General features: G+C 35.8%; 1 pseudogene; it reads right to left on the bottom strand.

Moving 5' to 3' along the window:
• Positions 1 to 12,256: 12,256 nt before the first annotated feature.
• Positions 12,257 to 14,938, bottom strand: part of LOC149221829 (protein trichome birefringence-like 10) — a 75,626-nt pseudogene continuing 72,944 nt past the window's right edge.

The following is a 14,938-nucleotide window of genomic DNA, read 5'->3' on the forward strand; positions in this document are numbered from 1 at the left end:
TAGAATATATGACCTGTTAATGTTTAAGGATTTTGTTGCCTTTGAAATGAAGGAGAAGAGCATATCAGAGGTCCCACAAAGCGGAGGTAGGTGGGTCCAGGCCATATCGCATATCAACGATTGGTGTTTTCAAAATGTCAACCTTAACAACGTTGCAATTGGTAAATGTTGATAGTGTTAAATTGCTAGGATTATGCCTTCAGTGTTGAAGCATCGGGAAAGATCGAAGGTGAATTAACAAAGGATTTTAGCGAAAAACTAGAGTAGGTTTAGGCATTTTCTCTCTCCTCTAATGGGACACATAGAAATGTAATATTGGTTCCGATAAGGGACACATGATGAAGAGATATTGGTTTTGATAAGGAACACATGGTGAATAGAGATTGGTTCCGATAAGGGACATGTGGTGAATAGAGATTGGTTTTGATAATCCACGTGGCGGTTGATGTCATGATGACATGAGATTACGATGGACACGTGGGAGGAAGATTCTACATTTTCAGGGGTCAAAGAGGCCAAAAAAGGGTAACATGTGTCACCACTCACGAGGTGCCATGTAGCGAAGGATGATGTTAGATCGAAAATCAACGTTCATAGGTTGAGGCATGTTGTTGCATCAAAGTAAAACCTTTGATTTAAATCCTCCAACTGAGGGGATCCGATATGAGGTTTGGCCCATGGTCAAGAGGAACTTAAAGGACCAGGGGCATAAAGCATGTTACTAAGGGAAAGTAGCCCTCAGGAAGGAATAAAAGGGCCTAGTGCCTTAAGGCTAAACACCTTGTCACCGCGCTCGGTTTTATGAAGAAAAATGCGGGAAGGGCGAAGTAGAAGGGGCTTGTCATATCAGAGGTCTTCAATTGGTAGATTATGCTGCACCACTATGAAGTTTGTGACATGGGACTTCTTTGATAATACACTTTGGTGACACTACAAGGCATATTGGGCTCTAATAGCATGATACAGGAAGTTAAGGGGATGGTCGGGTCAATAGCTATGATTCTGCAACACCACCAAGGCCACCATAGTTGATCGTTCCCTGCTCCAGAGAGTGGGGAATTCAAGTGGTTAAAGAGGAAAGTGACAGTTGAACTGGCTGAATCATCGTGCAGAGACGTGGCATGATCAGAGGTGATTATAGGGATGGTCGGGAGATATTTTCCTCACCATCATTCAAATTTCCTTATTTTTTTTATTCTATATTTCTTGCATTTTAAAGAAAGGAATCGGATCCTAATTGTAATCATTTGGGCAACAGAGATATCACATGTCAAGACAACTAGTTGATCAAACAACTAGAGATCTAGAAGATATATTTTGTAACTGTCAATTCAAAGCTCCCCCTCTTCATATAAATAGGGGGAAGAAACACTTAATAGAGGTTCCATAATTCTGCACCCGAGGGGTGCAAATTCCGTGATTACAATTTTGGTTCTATTTTCTTGTTCATGAGGGGCTTGAGCAATACCTTGTTGAATGTAAATGGACTAGTGAATTGGACTCATTTTGAAGGATGAATGAAACTCTTTGGTGATTCCAATGAAAGAAATATACAATATGTTTCTCTTTTTTTTATCAATTCATGTATGTTTTTCTCCCTCTGAAATAGTGTAATGAAGTTGTCAGTTTCACTCTTATTCATGGTTGTATATTTTGTTGCTAAGTAGTAACAATACCTGTGGTAATTACATATTTACTTATGTTATTCGATAGCCTACAGTACCTATATGAGCACAAATTTACATATGCTAATTAGTTTGAAATGTAGTCATGATGTATAGGTCTTGGAACCATAATTATCACTCCACTGTTTCTATCATTCCACCTCTTTAGTCTTCCATACTTCTACTGGAAAATTGTTTCTTAGGATGTTGTCTTGTTTCCATCCCTATGCATCGAATTCCCTCCTCTCTTTCCTCCTCTTCACTTTACTACAACGACAATATTAAAACTACATATTGTTGTGTGTCGTCCACTAGAACTAGACATTTCTCTCTAAGACCAACCCGATTTAACCTGTGAGCATTCAGATCCATTTATTCACTTGATTTTACCTTAATGAAGGACCATTGAACCAAACCCCCCTTTATTATATTTTTGTAAACTATTTGACAATTGAAGTGTAGCAAAAATCCCCATTGATAATATTTAAAATAACTCCTCCCTTAAGTTGTCCTAGGCACTGGACTACAGTCAACCCAAAGGTTGTCTCTAAGAAGCTTCTATATCGCCTGAAGCACTTGTGCTATAGGTGCTAGAAAAAGTGACAACATCTTTCTGGCACCATTTCCCGTGTTATAGAACCAGCTCACAAAAAGATAGAAAAGATAGATCAATGCCTTAGAATTCAGCCTCTTCGAGGGGGAAACCTCCTTTACATTACACAAATGAACAATTATTGGATGATACAAATGACAAGACCTCCTTTCTATATATAGGATTCTAAGGGGTCATAATATAATTAGAGCCGACATAACAATAATAATGTAAGGACACAATAATAACAATAGTGTGCTACTATGGGGCACAATAATAACAATATGGGGACTACATGGGCAGAACAATATAATAAGGGGGTTGTACTAATAAAAATAAGGGGTTACACTAGTAGTATAGGGACCTAACATGCCCCTCTCCTTCAAAAAGTGTTGTCCTCAATGCTTGAGTAGGTCTTGATGATTCAGTATAAAATTCTTGTCATCCCATGTGGAATATTCAATGGGCAAGTTCTTCCATTTGATGAGATACTCTGAAATTGATCAATTTCATAGCTGTCGGGTTCTTGTTTCTGTGACTTCTCCAGGTTCCAATATGATTTTTCCTTGTCAAGTTTTGGAAATATTGTTTGAACTGGGATCTTCTGCAACTTCTGAATGAGTGGACACACATCTTCATCCTTCTTCCATTCATCCCTTGCTTCGCTTATCCAATCTAGTTGGATAATAGAAATAGCACAAAACAATGCTTCCACATCCTCATCCTTTCTTGAGAGTGCATCTGCAACAACATTTTGCTTCCCTTTTTTGTAGATGATTTCAAAGTCATAACCCAACATATTTGTGACCCATTTTTTCTGTTCTTCTAAAGATAATCCTTTTCTAAAAAGTATTTAAGACTATCATGATCCATTTTTACCTTGAAGTGTCTTCCCATTAGGTAAGGTCACCATTTCTTAAGTGCATATAGTATTGCCAACATTTCCTTCTCATAAATAGCTTGCTTGAGATGTAGCCGTAAAAATACCCAATCGCCTACATAAAAACTTCTTTCATTGTGATGTTGATCTGCATGTTGTTTCATTCGATTATGCACCAAAGCGGCGTTATCCTTTAAAAGTTGGAGAACTTGTTGTTGATGCTCAATGTGATATTTCATTGCTTAAATCTTTTTCTTCTTGATATGTCCTTCTATCTTGAGAGTTTGAGGAGTGGTAATTTCTTCCAATACATTACAAGATATGGTCGGATTCATTTCTTAATGCTCGATGTGATCTTTCACTTCTTGAACATTTTTCTTCTTGGTATGTTCTTCTATCTTGATAGTTTAAGGAGTGGTAATTTCGGCCAATGCATTACAAGATATGGTCAAATTCATTTCTTCTTTCTCGATGTGATATTTCACTTCTTGAACCTTTTTCTTCTTGATATGTCCTTCCATCTTGAGAGTTTGAGGAGTGGTAATCCTTGCTAATGCTTTACAAGATATGGTCGGATTCATTTCTTCTTTCTCTGGGGTTGGTTCTTAGTGTATATCCTCTTCTTTTGATGTTTCTTGATCCTTTTCTTCCTCCTCTTCATAATCTATGTAAAATAATTTCTTCTAAGCACACTTATGACCTTTAGTGTATTTTTTATCACAATTGTAACAAAGCCCTTTTTCTCTTATTTCTTCCAATTGTTGTGGTGTAAACCTTGTAGGTTGTGGAAGGCTAGGAGAAAAAACACTTCCATAATTATAGTCGTGAGTGGTGGGATTCCTTGTTTCCATAATTTTGCTTTCAAATTTTCTTGTCAACCTGAATTCCTTTTCCAATGAATCAGGTTCCCAAAGACGGATCTCATGTCGAGTGTTATCCTTTAAAGTTCCTATGAAGACATCAATCCTTTGCTTCTTTGGAATATCATTATCTCTTATATTCAATTTTTGAAAGTCCTCAATGTGCTTTGCCATTGAACCCTTTTGTTTGAGATTTATCAATTGGCTAAAGATGTTGCTCTTTGTATCCTCATAATGTGCTACCATTTCCTCCATTAAAATTGACAACGTAACGAGTGGTTTACGAGAACAAAGCCCTTTATACCATAAAAATTGATTTGGTTCTAAATATGAAGATGCAATACGTACCTTTTGTAACAGTTTCACCTCATGTAGGTCAAAATGTTGCTCCATCTGTAGTATCCAATTTAACGAATCCTTGCCATCAAACTTCCTCATATCACCTTTTCTTGATTTTAGGATATCGATCTTGAAACAACTGTAATTTTGTAATTTTAGATGTTTCAGTTCTAAAATTTTAGCCTAGGCTAGCCCTCTGAGTCCTCTTTCTAACCCTACAAGTCTGATCAAAATTGGATTCTTGAAGAAAGATTTATTCCCAATCTCCCGTGATGACCTAATTATCGATTGGTTCAGTAGAGAAAACTTGTACGATGTGCCACGCGTCACTGTTTCGACCTTACGTTCTGTAGTTGATACCCCACAAACTATAGTCCATCTTCTTTCTATCACTTTTTAAGAAATTTGTATCAGATGATTCGAGAGAGAGTTATGACGATTGTCCCAAGGTCCCCTGTTTGGAATATAATTCGGGAGCTTGCAGAAACCCTAAATGTATTGGACCGTAGCTCCGAAAATATAGTGCAAGAAGATCTGAAATTCAGGCCCAATCTCCACCAAGTTTTCAGCTCAAATGGGTTTTAATTTCATAATCTGAAACTTTGTATAAAAGAAATTATAGCAAAAATGCCACAATGGCCTATTTGAGATGGAATTGTGGAGCTTGCAAAAACCCTAACTTCCTCAGATCATATTGCCTAAAATATAGTGAGACAAAGTCTGAAATTTGGACTCTAGGTTTAGAACGATGTATTAGAAAATGGGTTGTTGTTTTATCATCTGAAACGTCACAAAAAAAAGATATAGTGAAAATTCCACGAAGACCTATTTGGAGCAGCGAAACCGTAGAATCCAAAGCTCTGATACCCAATGTTATGAAACCAGCTCACAAAAGGATAGAAAAGATAGATCAACGCCTTAGAATTTAACCTCTTCAAGGGGGAAACCTCCTTTACATTACATAAATGAAAAATTCTTGGATGATACAAATGACAAGACCTCATTTCTATATATAGGAGTCTAAGGGTTCACAATATAATCAAAGCCGACATAACAATAATAATGTCAGGGCACAATAATAACAATAGTTGGTTTCTATGGGGAACAATAATAACAATATGGGGACTACATGCACACAAAAATATAATAAAGGGGTTTTACTAATAAAAACAAGGGGTTACACTAGTAGTATAGGGACCTAACATCCAGGGAACAAATTTGAATCCTTTTCCCTAGGTAAGATATTTTTTTTACATTCCCTCTGTCAAGTGAGCAAGGTAAGTGTGGCTTGAAGATATCCCACCTTGGCGACTCCACTGTCTGAATTTCATTATAAACACGTTGGCTACTCCACTGTATGAATCTTATGGTAAACATCCTATCGACTCCACTTTCTATATATTTATTTGATCACCCTGGATTTCAAGCAACCTCATACTAGCTCTGATGCTAAATAACAGAAAACTTCCCTACATCTAAACTTGATATCACTCACCAAAAGGGGTTTTCAAAATGGTCATTCCTCCATTATTGGCCAAAAAATTTTCCCCACTATACTTTTCTTATATTGTTGGTTATCCCAATCATGTCCCTTCATTTCATGAATGGAATGCCTATTTGCCAACATTTAGTGGAAACACAGATACAAGGCTAGACCAACACCTCAAGGAATTTCATGAATGCATGGAATAATAGGGTATTGTTCTTGAATATGTACAAATGAAATTGTTCCTGTATTCTTTAGATGATGATGCTAGAGTTTGGTATATAACAATACCTCATAGCAGCATATCTTCCTTAAGGATCTTTCACATAACATTCAATCATTATTGCAAAAGAATGTATCCACCAGATGCTCTGTTTCAAGATTTTCGTGCATATTTCAATGATGAATATATTTCTGAGGTTAATGATGCTACTGAAGATGTTTTTGAGACTCCATTCCAAAAAGATATCTACTAGCATCAAGAAGCATCACCCAGTGATCAAGAAAGTGAAGAAGAAGACAACATTGAGCTACAGACAAATCCTTAGACGTCTTACTCTATTGAATTGTATGATTATGTTTCTTATGATTCATATCTCTGATGGAGAGACGAGAAATGCAGAACCACAACCGTCTCAGTTATGGGAACCTACACAAAAATAGGAGGCTAAACAAGAGGTTAACAAAGAGGCTCCAGTTCACGATTCACATCCTTCAAATGTAGAATAAGTTCAAGAAGCAAGTATTGAAGTTGATGAAGATTCCCCGATATATGATTCATATGATTCAGAGAATGATGAGACTATTACAGATGGTCAAAGGGATCTACTTACAAGCAAGTGGGCAGAAGGCTTCCAACAACAATTTTTTCAAGAAGAGCCCAAAGTTGAAGGACCAAGCAATGTCTGTGGTTGCCTGTCGCAGAAATATTCCTACCGGGAATCCTTAGTAGACTCTCTGGTCTATGACTCTTACAATTCAGAAAATGAAGATTCTATTGTAGATTTCCAAGAGGGTTGGCCCATTGAAAAATGGGTAGAAAAATATCAGCAACATTTTTTGCTTGAAAAAAATAAACTTGAAAATCTGAATAGTATTTATGGTTTCCCTAACCAAGATGATGTTGGTCTGCCTAATTTTCAAGAATATGAGGTGGTTGCAAGTCTTTCTCATTATTTCTATCACCCTGTAGCTGATACATGACAACATTATTTGGTCAATAATAGAGGTTGTTTCTAGAGTATGCATCAAGTTTTTTATTTGAAGATTTTTCATGGGGCATGCTTGTTTTAATTTTAAAATTTCAGCAGCATGAAGGCATTAGATCCAACACCCAAATGCTGACCTGGTACCATTGGAGGGTTGATCTCATTTAGTTGAATTGATGCCCTATACATAAGTAGTAGTTTTATATAAATATGCTCACTAGCCGAGCATTTAATTTCCAGTTGTTAGAATTTATATTTTTGTATTTCAATTTGATGAAGGAAGGACTCCCTACAAATAAAGTTCCATGTATATTTTCTAGTTTTTTATATTCATTATATTTTTTACTCCATTCCCAATGGTGAAAGCTACTGATCTGCAGGTTTTCATCACCTTGGTAGCAAGGCATTGTCCCCAGTTGGAGCCAATGTTGCCACCTACTGCAAAATGTGTTTTTAGCTACACAAAGTACAAAAGAGAAGAAATTTTTGCAGTCATATTCCAATCCACACAAGGACTCAAAGTCTAAATCAAACCACCTCCATTGGATAGTGCTTGGAATAAGCTTTCTAATTGTATGTGGAAGTCCAAAAATGGACTTCTGGATTAGAAGATATGGCTTGTTGAAGTTTAAGGGTTTTGTGTCCTTTGAAATGGAAGAGAAGAACATATCAGAGGTCTCGCATATTGAAGGCTCCGCAAATTGGAGGTCGGCAGGTCCAATCCATATCTCATATTGACAATAAACATTTTCAAAATTTCAACCTTAACAAAGTTGTGATTAGTGAACACCAATAGTGTTAAATAGATGGGATTGTGCCTTCAGTGTTGAAGTGTCGGGAGAGAGTGAAGATGAATTAACGAAGGCTTTTAGCAAAAAACTACAACAGGGTTGGGCCTTTTCTCTCTCCTCTAACAGGACACGTGGTAATTGTAAAACTGGTTTTGATAAGGGAGACATGGTGAACAAAGATTGGTTCCGTTAAGGGACACATGGTGAACAAAGATTGGTTCTGATAAGGGACACATGGTGAATAGAGATTGGTTCCGCTAGGGACACCTGGTGAATAGAAATTGGTTTTGATATGCCATGTGGTGGATGACGTCATCATGACGTGAATGTACGGTGGACACGTGGCATGAATATTTGACATTTTCATGGGTCATAAGAGGCCAAAAAAGGGTGACACATATCACCACTCATGAGGTGCCATGTAGCAAAGGATGACACCATATCACAAATCGACGTTCACAGGTTGAGGCATGTTGTTGCATCAAAGTAAACCTCTTATTTAAATCCTCTGATTAATGGGATCCATTATGAGGGTTGGCTCACAATCAAGAGGAACTTAAGAGACCAAGGGCGTAAAGCACATTACTAAGGAAAAGTAGCCCCCATGTACAAAGAAAAGGCCCTAGTGCCTTAAGGCTAAGCACCTAGTTTCTGTGCTTGGTCTTATGAAGAAAAATGTGGGAAGGGATAAGAAAAAGGGGCTTGTCATATCAGAGGTCGGAAATCGACATATTTGAATGTTGCACCACTATAAATTTTGTGACATAGAAATTCTCCGATATTATGTTGTGGCAACACTACAAGGCATATTGGGCTCTGATAGCATGATACATGAAGTTAAGGGGATGGACAAGTCGATAACTGTGATTCTGCAACACCACCAAGGCCACCACAGTTGATCGCTCCCAACTTCAGAGAGTGGGGAATTAAAGCAGTTAAAGAGGAAAGAGATAGGAGAACTGGAAAAATCATCATGGTAGAGATGTGGCTTAATTAGAGGCAGGGATGGCTGGGATATATTTTCCTCACCATCATTCAACTTTCCTTATTTTTGTTTATTCTATATTTCTTGCATTTTAAATAAAGGAATCAAATCCTCATTGTAACCATTTTGGTAGCAGAGCTATCGCACGTTGAGATAGCTTGTTGATCAAACAAATGGAGCTCTGACTAAGGTATTTTATAAATTTTAATTCAAATCTCCCCATATCCTTATAAATAGGGGGAAGAAACACTTAATAGAGGTTCCAAAATTCTACACCCGAGGGGTCCAAATTCTGTGATTCCACTTTTGGTTCTATTTTCCTATTCATGAGGGACTTGAGCGATACCTTGTTGAATGTAAATTGGCTAGTGAATTAGACTCATTTTGAAGGATGAATGAAACTCTTTGGTGATTCCAATCAAAGAAATATACAATATGTTTCCCCTTTGTTTATCACTTCATGTATGTTTTTATCCCTCTGAAATAGTGTAATGAAGTTGTTTGTTTCACTCTTATTCATGGTTTTATATATTACTGCTGAGCAATAACAATACCTGTGGTAATTACAAATTTACTTGTGTTATTCGATAGTATGTAGTGCCTATATGAGCATAAATTTACATATTCTAATTAGTAACAAATGTATTCATGATGTATTGATCTTGTGACCTTAATTATCACTCCATTGTTTCTGTCATTCCACTTCTTTAGTCTTCCATAATTCCACCAGAACATTGTTTCCTAGGATTATGTAGTGTTTCTAGCCCTATGCATCCAATTCCATCCTCTCTTTCCTCTTCTTCACTTTAGTACAATGCTGATATTAAAGTTGCATATTGTGACCCAGGTGGATATTGGTGGCCACCCACCAATTCCACGTAGACCCCACAATTGTTCTTTCAAATTTTCAGTTTCCTTAATTGTAGCACAATTTACTATTTTTAGCATTTTTCGGGTCCTAAACTTATGGAGCTGTTTTGAGGCCCTAAACGCCGTTTTTTTGGCAATCTACCACCAGAAAATTTTGATAAGTCATTTTTTCCATCGTAGTCCTCGGAGAGATATTTCCAATGGGGTGTCATGCGCGTCAAACGAAGATAATATGACCAAGTCATGACCCCAGGAAGTTGGTTGCCTAACTAACCCCAACGGGGTCCATAAACTCTTGGTGTTACATCTCTTCAGGTTAGGGTTTTGGTTGTTTATGGTTTTCTCTTAGTGTTCAATAATAAAAAAGGCCCTTAAGCCTCATTGTAACGCAGTTCAAAGGCATGTAGCCACCACATCTCTTCCCAGAGATAAGATACCATTACTGAGCTAGTATAATTTCCATACTATTAATCATATTTCATTATTTGATATTAATCAAAGGAAGTGTTATTTCTGCTTCATCTCTATATTATGGTTATATCTATAATTTGTTGTGTTCTTATTTAAATTTGGATCATATTGTTGTATGTCGGCTACTAGAACCAGACATTTCTCTCTAAGATCAACCTGATTACCCCTTAAGAATTTAGATCCATGTATTCACTTGAGTTTACCTTGATGAAGGACCATAGAACCAAGACCCCCTTTATTATCATTTTCAAACTACGTAAATCCCCACTAATAATATTCAAAAGCACTCCTCTCTTAAGATTTCCTAGGCACTGGTCTACAATCAACCTAGAGGCTATCTCTAGGAAGCTTCTATATCCCCTAAAGCACTTGTGCTACAGATGCTAGAAAAAGCGACAACAAAATCAATGTCAAAGAAGCTCAAATCTTGATTTAGCATGGTTCGCATGTATGCTAGTCGCATGTGAGTAGCATGTTGTTCTCGAATATACATCCAACAATCCACCTCTGCCACCAGTGGAATCTATGTTACACAATTTTTCTATAAATAAATAGAAATCAGATTCAAAACAAAGGTTGTACCAATCCATGACAAGATAAGAACTACAACTTCCAAATAAATGAAATCCAGAGTGTACTACACCAACCCCATAAATACACAAAAAAGTTCTTAGCATCAACATCGTTACTTCACCCTGGCCATTTATTTAGTTAACACATTTGAAGTCAAAGCACAATAGTTTTAGTGGTTTCTAGAGGGTCTAATTCTCCTTCAACAAGGGTTCTATTCTTTAAAGGCAAGTTAGCCAGTGTGGAAAATTTTTGAACAAGTTGAAAATTATAGTGGTAGCCCGCTATGATTCAACTCATTAGTCAATTGTGATGCAACTCCTAAGACATGATTGTGATCCAATCTCCTAAGACGTGACTGTGATGCAACTCCTAAGACATGTTAGTCGATTGCTATTCAACTCTTAAGACATGTTAGTCCGTGTGGAAAAAATATAAACAAGTTGAAAATTATATTAGTAACTATTGTGATTCGATTCTTTGTCTCACAAATATTGAACAAGTTGAAAATTATAATAACAGTTGTTATGATTATATCTGTTGTTAAAGATAGGGGGATTTTACAAGCTTTCCCAAGAAAAAGTATCCAAAAACTTCCCAAGCCGCTCCTCCCCAAAAGTGTTCAAATCAAGTTCCCAAAAAGAATTCAAGGGGGCTTTGCAACAAGCTTGGTATAGACTCCCCAAATCCCAATCCCTGTATCACTACAAGTGCTACTACGTCTATAACTGTAACCCTTACCACATTAGACAGTTGGTGAAAAATAAAATATTTTAAATATCATATTTTAAAAGGTCTTAGAGGTACTAAAAATATTGGTTATGAAAGATTCACATAACTTGACAGAAAACATTCTCCTCATTGATGCGAATTATTGCGTTATTTACATTTTCAACTTACCAGTGTGGCGAGATAAAATCTCATTCAATATTTCTAAACACATTTTGTGTTGTTTCTACGTTGGATTTAGATTTAATTGGGATATTTAGCTTGGCTTATTCTAGTGAAAACAAGCTGACAGTTTTGTGTGACCCTTATTAGCTACCATATATATTTACTTTCACTTATCGTAAAATGGGTTATGAAAATGTGGCATCCCCTACTCAATTGATCTTGTCTTTTCTGAATCTTGGATGATTAATTTGTATTAATAAAAATCAACACATTATGTCTTGAAAGAACCAGAATGAAAAGGAATTTTCAAAACTTGAAATGGATTTTAATGTTGTAATAATTAGTTACTCATCCACGGTATAATATTTTTTGCATGGCAACAACAAGTTACTGTTGTAATTGTGATTGTGTAAACATAGCAATCACTCATGCCAAGATGACCATAAAGACAACAATCATAATAAAATGGTTCTTGCTTTCCCAAATTGTAGCCAAATATGGAATGTAATTGTGACTACAGATTCTTAGAAAAAATGAAAATTTCTTTTGCCTCTCTACTTGAACCAAATGCCTCCTCACAAATTCACTTGGAATTTTATAAATAAATAACAACCTTCATGATAGAATATATATTGAAAATTTAAATTTACAAAGAATGTGGTGAAATTCTACATGTAAATTCCATTTGTTTTATCCCCAAAGCCTCTGCAGTAAAAAAGGCATAGAGCAGTTCATTCAACATTTTTGGCACTCCAGGATGACACCAATGGCTACAATATTTCCTACTAAGGGAAGCAGGTCCACATCCATTACCTAAATAATACAGTGATGAATGGACATCTTTTCTTAATTGACTCATATCTTATGTTTAGCGGTTGCACATTATTTTTGTGATTAAGCTGCTCCAGTGCTTTGGAGATGATGAGATTGTTTCTCCATAGATGTGGGTCAAGGAAATCATCTATACTTAGTGCTAGTTGGGTCTCTAAATGGAAATTCCAATGATTTTTCCATTTCCCTCCCCTGCATGTGAATAACACAACATGAGATACAGCTGAATTCAACATGCTCCTTTTTTTGCATATTCTACCATAAGAGTGAAATATTTAAGTGTGTAGACATTATCAAAGCAATATATATGACACAAACCTAAAATGCACAGGAGCCTAGGTAAGGAAGAATATATGTGTATTTTATGTATTTAGTTTTTGATAGATCCATTCCATCACAGTATTCATAGATCTCTCAAATGAAATAAACATATCTAGTGTCATGTTTATTGTTTCTCCTTCTTGAAAATAACAGCCCCTGTGAAACTGTCTTTGTCAATCCATATGGAAAAGCTAAGGTGAAAATTCTAACAAGGAAGAATTTCTTCAAGTTTAATAAAATAATGAATGCACGAAAAAAATTGTGATCTTGTAAATTAGGATTTCCTATTTTCAAAACTACTTTTTGGGGAAAAAATACCAAGTAGCCCCAAAAACATTTTATGGTGTTTTGTGTCAGAGAAAGGATCACCATTAAGGGATTCTTATTTTGGATATGAACATATAAACAAAATAAAATATGTAGCCTTCCATGATTAAGGCCTTCAACTGAATAACACTAAATCCAAATGCAACATTGCATTGCTGTCAAATTGCAAAATAAAAAGCTTACCGTATGATGGTCTTCTCAAAGTTCCACCAATACCCTGTGTTGAAGACTACAATATTTTCATCCTTTGAATACTGAGATGTACAATCAACCAAATTCAATTTTAGTGTAATTCTAAATTCAGGGGGAGAGCTTTTAGGAGGATGACCTTGCAAAACACAAAATGGTGCCCTATAATATTGCACAGTGCAATTGAACTCCTCTAATTTGAAGGACAAAAACCCCTTGTGCTTTGAAATGGGGCTTCCATTCACCTCATATATTTGGATTTCATTTGGAACTACCTCTACTAGAATACAAATGAGTGATTCCCATTGTTTCTTCTGATTTAATCACCAACAAAGACTGCTCGATGGTTTTAGATCCTCTTCAACATGTTGCTTGCATTGAATATTGTTGGGTCTAAAATGCAGATGCAAATTAGAGTTTCTTTTACTATCAATCCAAGTAAGTAAACTTTGAGGATCATCCAATACATATGGACTTAGAGACAAACTAAACTAAGATAAGTGAAGAAATTCCAAAGCTCCCTCATAGGAGGTCTTTCATTGGGATCTCCAACACCTATTTAGTCATTTAACAAAATGAAATCTAAAGACATTGTGACAAGTGTAAGAAATATTAAAGCTCCCTTACAGGAGACTGTTCACTAATATCTCAAGCATATAAATCTGAAACTTAAACTAATGAAATCAAACATTAAATAACAAATCAGATTCATTGAAAGAAACATTAATACTTTCTTATGAAAGGTCATTCATTAATATTTCAAACATATGAACCTAATGAAATTTACAAACAAAGATAAAATGAAAGCTTACCAAAACAAAAGTGTACTTGCTAGACAATGGGGGCCCTTCCAAGGATTCACAAGCACATCAAAAGAGAAGTCAAATGTAGAAGATCAAAGAAGCTCCATTTTATTTATCTTCAATTGCAAATTGCAATTACAAGTTCTACATTCCAAGAGGTTCTAAAATCTCCATTACAATGATTCCAAATTCTAACTTCTCATTACAAACTTATAAGATCCTAAGGTTCTAAATTCTAACTTCTCAATTTTAAATTCTAAATTCCAAAATTACAAATAAAGGAGATAACACTCCTATTTATACAAAAGTTATGATAACAAATTCATAAATTTGGATCCACTATTCCCTCTTCAAATCCACACATCTCTCAACCCATGGTGACACATAACTCTATCCTCCATGAACTTCTCCATGAGGTCCATGATCTTATCCATGAGGTCCATGATCTCCTCAAATTCGAATTTGAACATAGTGTGCCACATAAGGGTGTCTTAGAAGCTTCCTTTGTACCTACACATTTCAAAAAACTCATTCTAATTTTTAGTTATAAGTATATGGATATTATTTTCTAATGTTTAACCACAAATTCACTTAAAAATACTAAGAATTAATAATGTTTTGGAAAACACAATGGTAACCCATTTAATGATGAAAGTGAAGCTGATGTGGTGACATAGTGGTGGAATAGAGGTGAGAAAATGTGTGAATGGAGTGAAAGTGGATGTATTTTAAGGATAATTCTTAGACCCAACATACCCCCAAACTGAAGGTATTGCATGTCCTCATGCAATTTATTACATTACTTTTTGATACTTGAGCTTTGGCTTAAAATTTGCATGATATCATTTACTTAACTT

Source organism: Pinus tabuliformis, chromosome Q (assembly GCF_031772625.1).
Source record: "Pinus tabuliformis cultivar Carrire ecotype Pingquan chromosome Q, CPIR1, whole genome shotgun sequence".
Lineage (NCBI taxonomy): Eukaryota > Viridiplantae > Streptophyta > Pinopsida > Pinales > Pinaceae > Pinus > Pinus tabuliformis.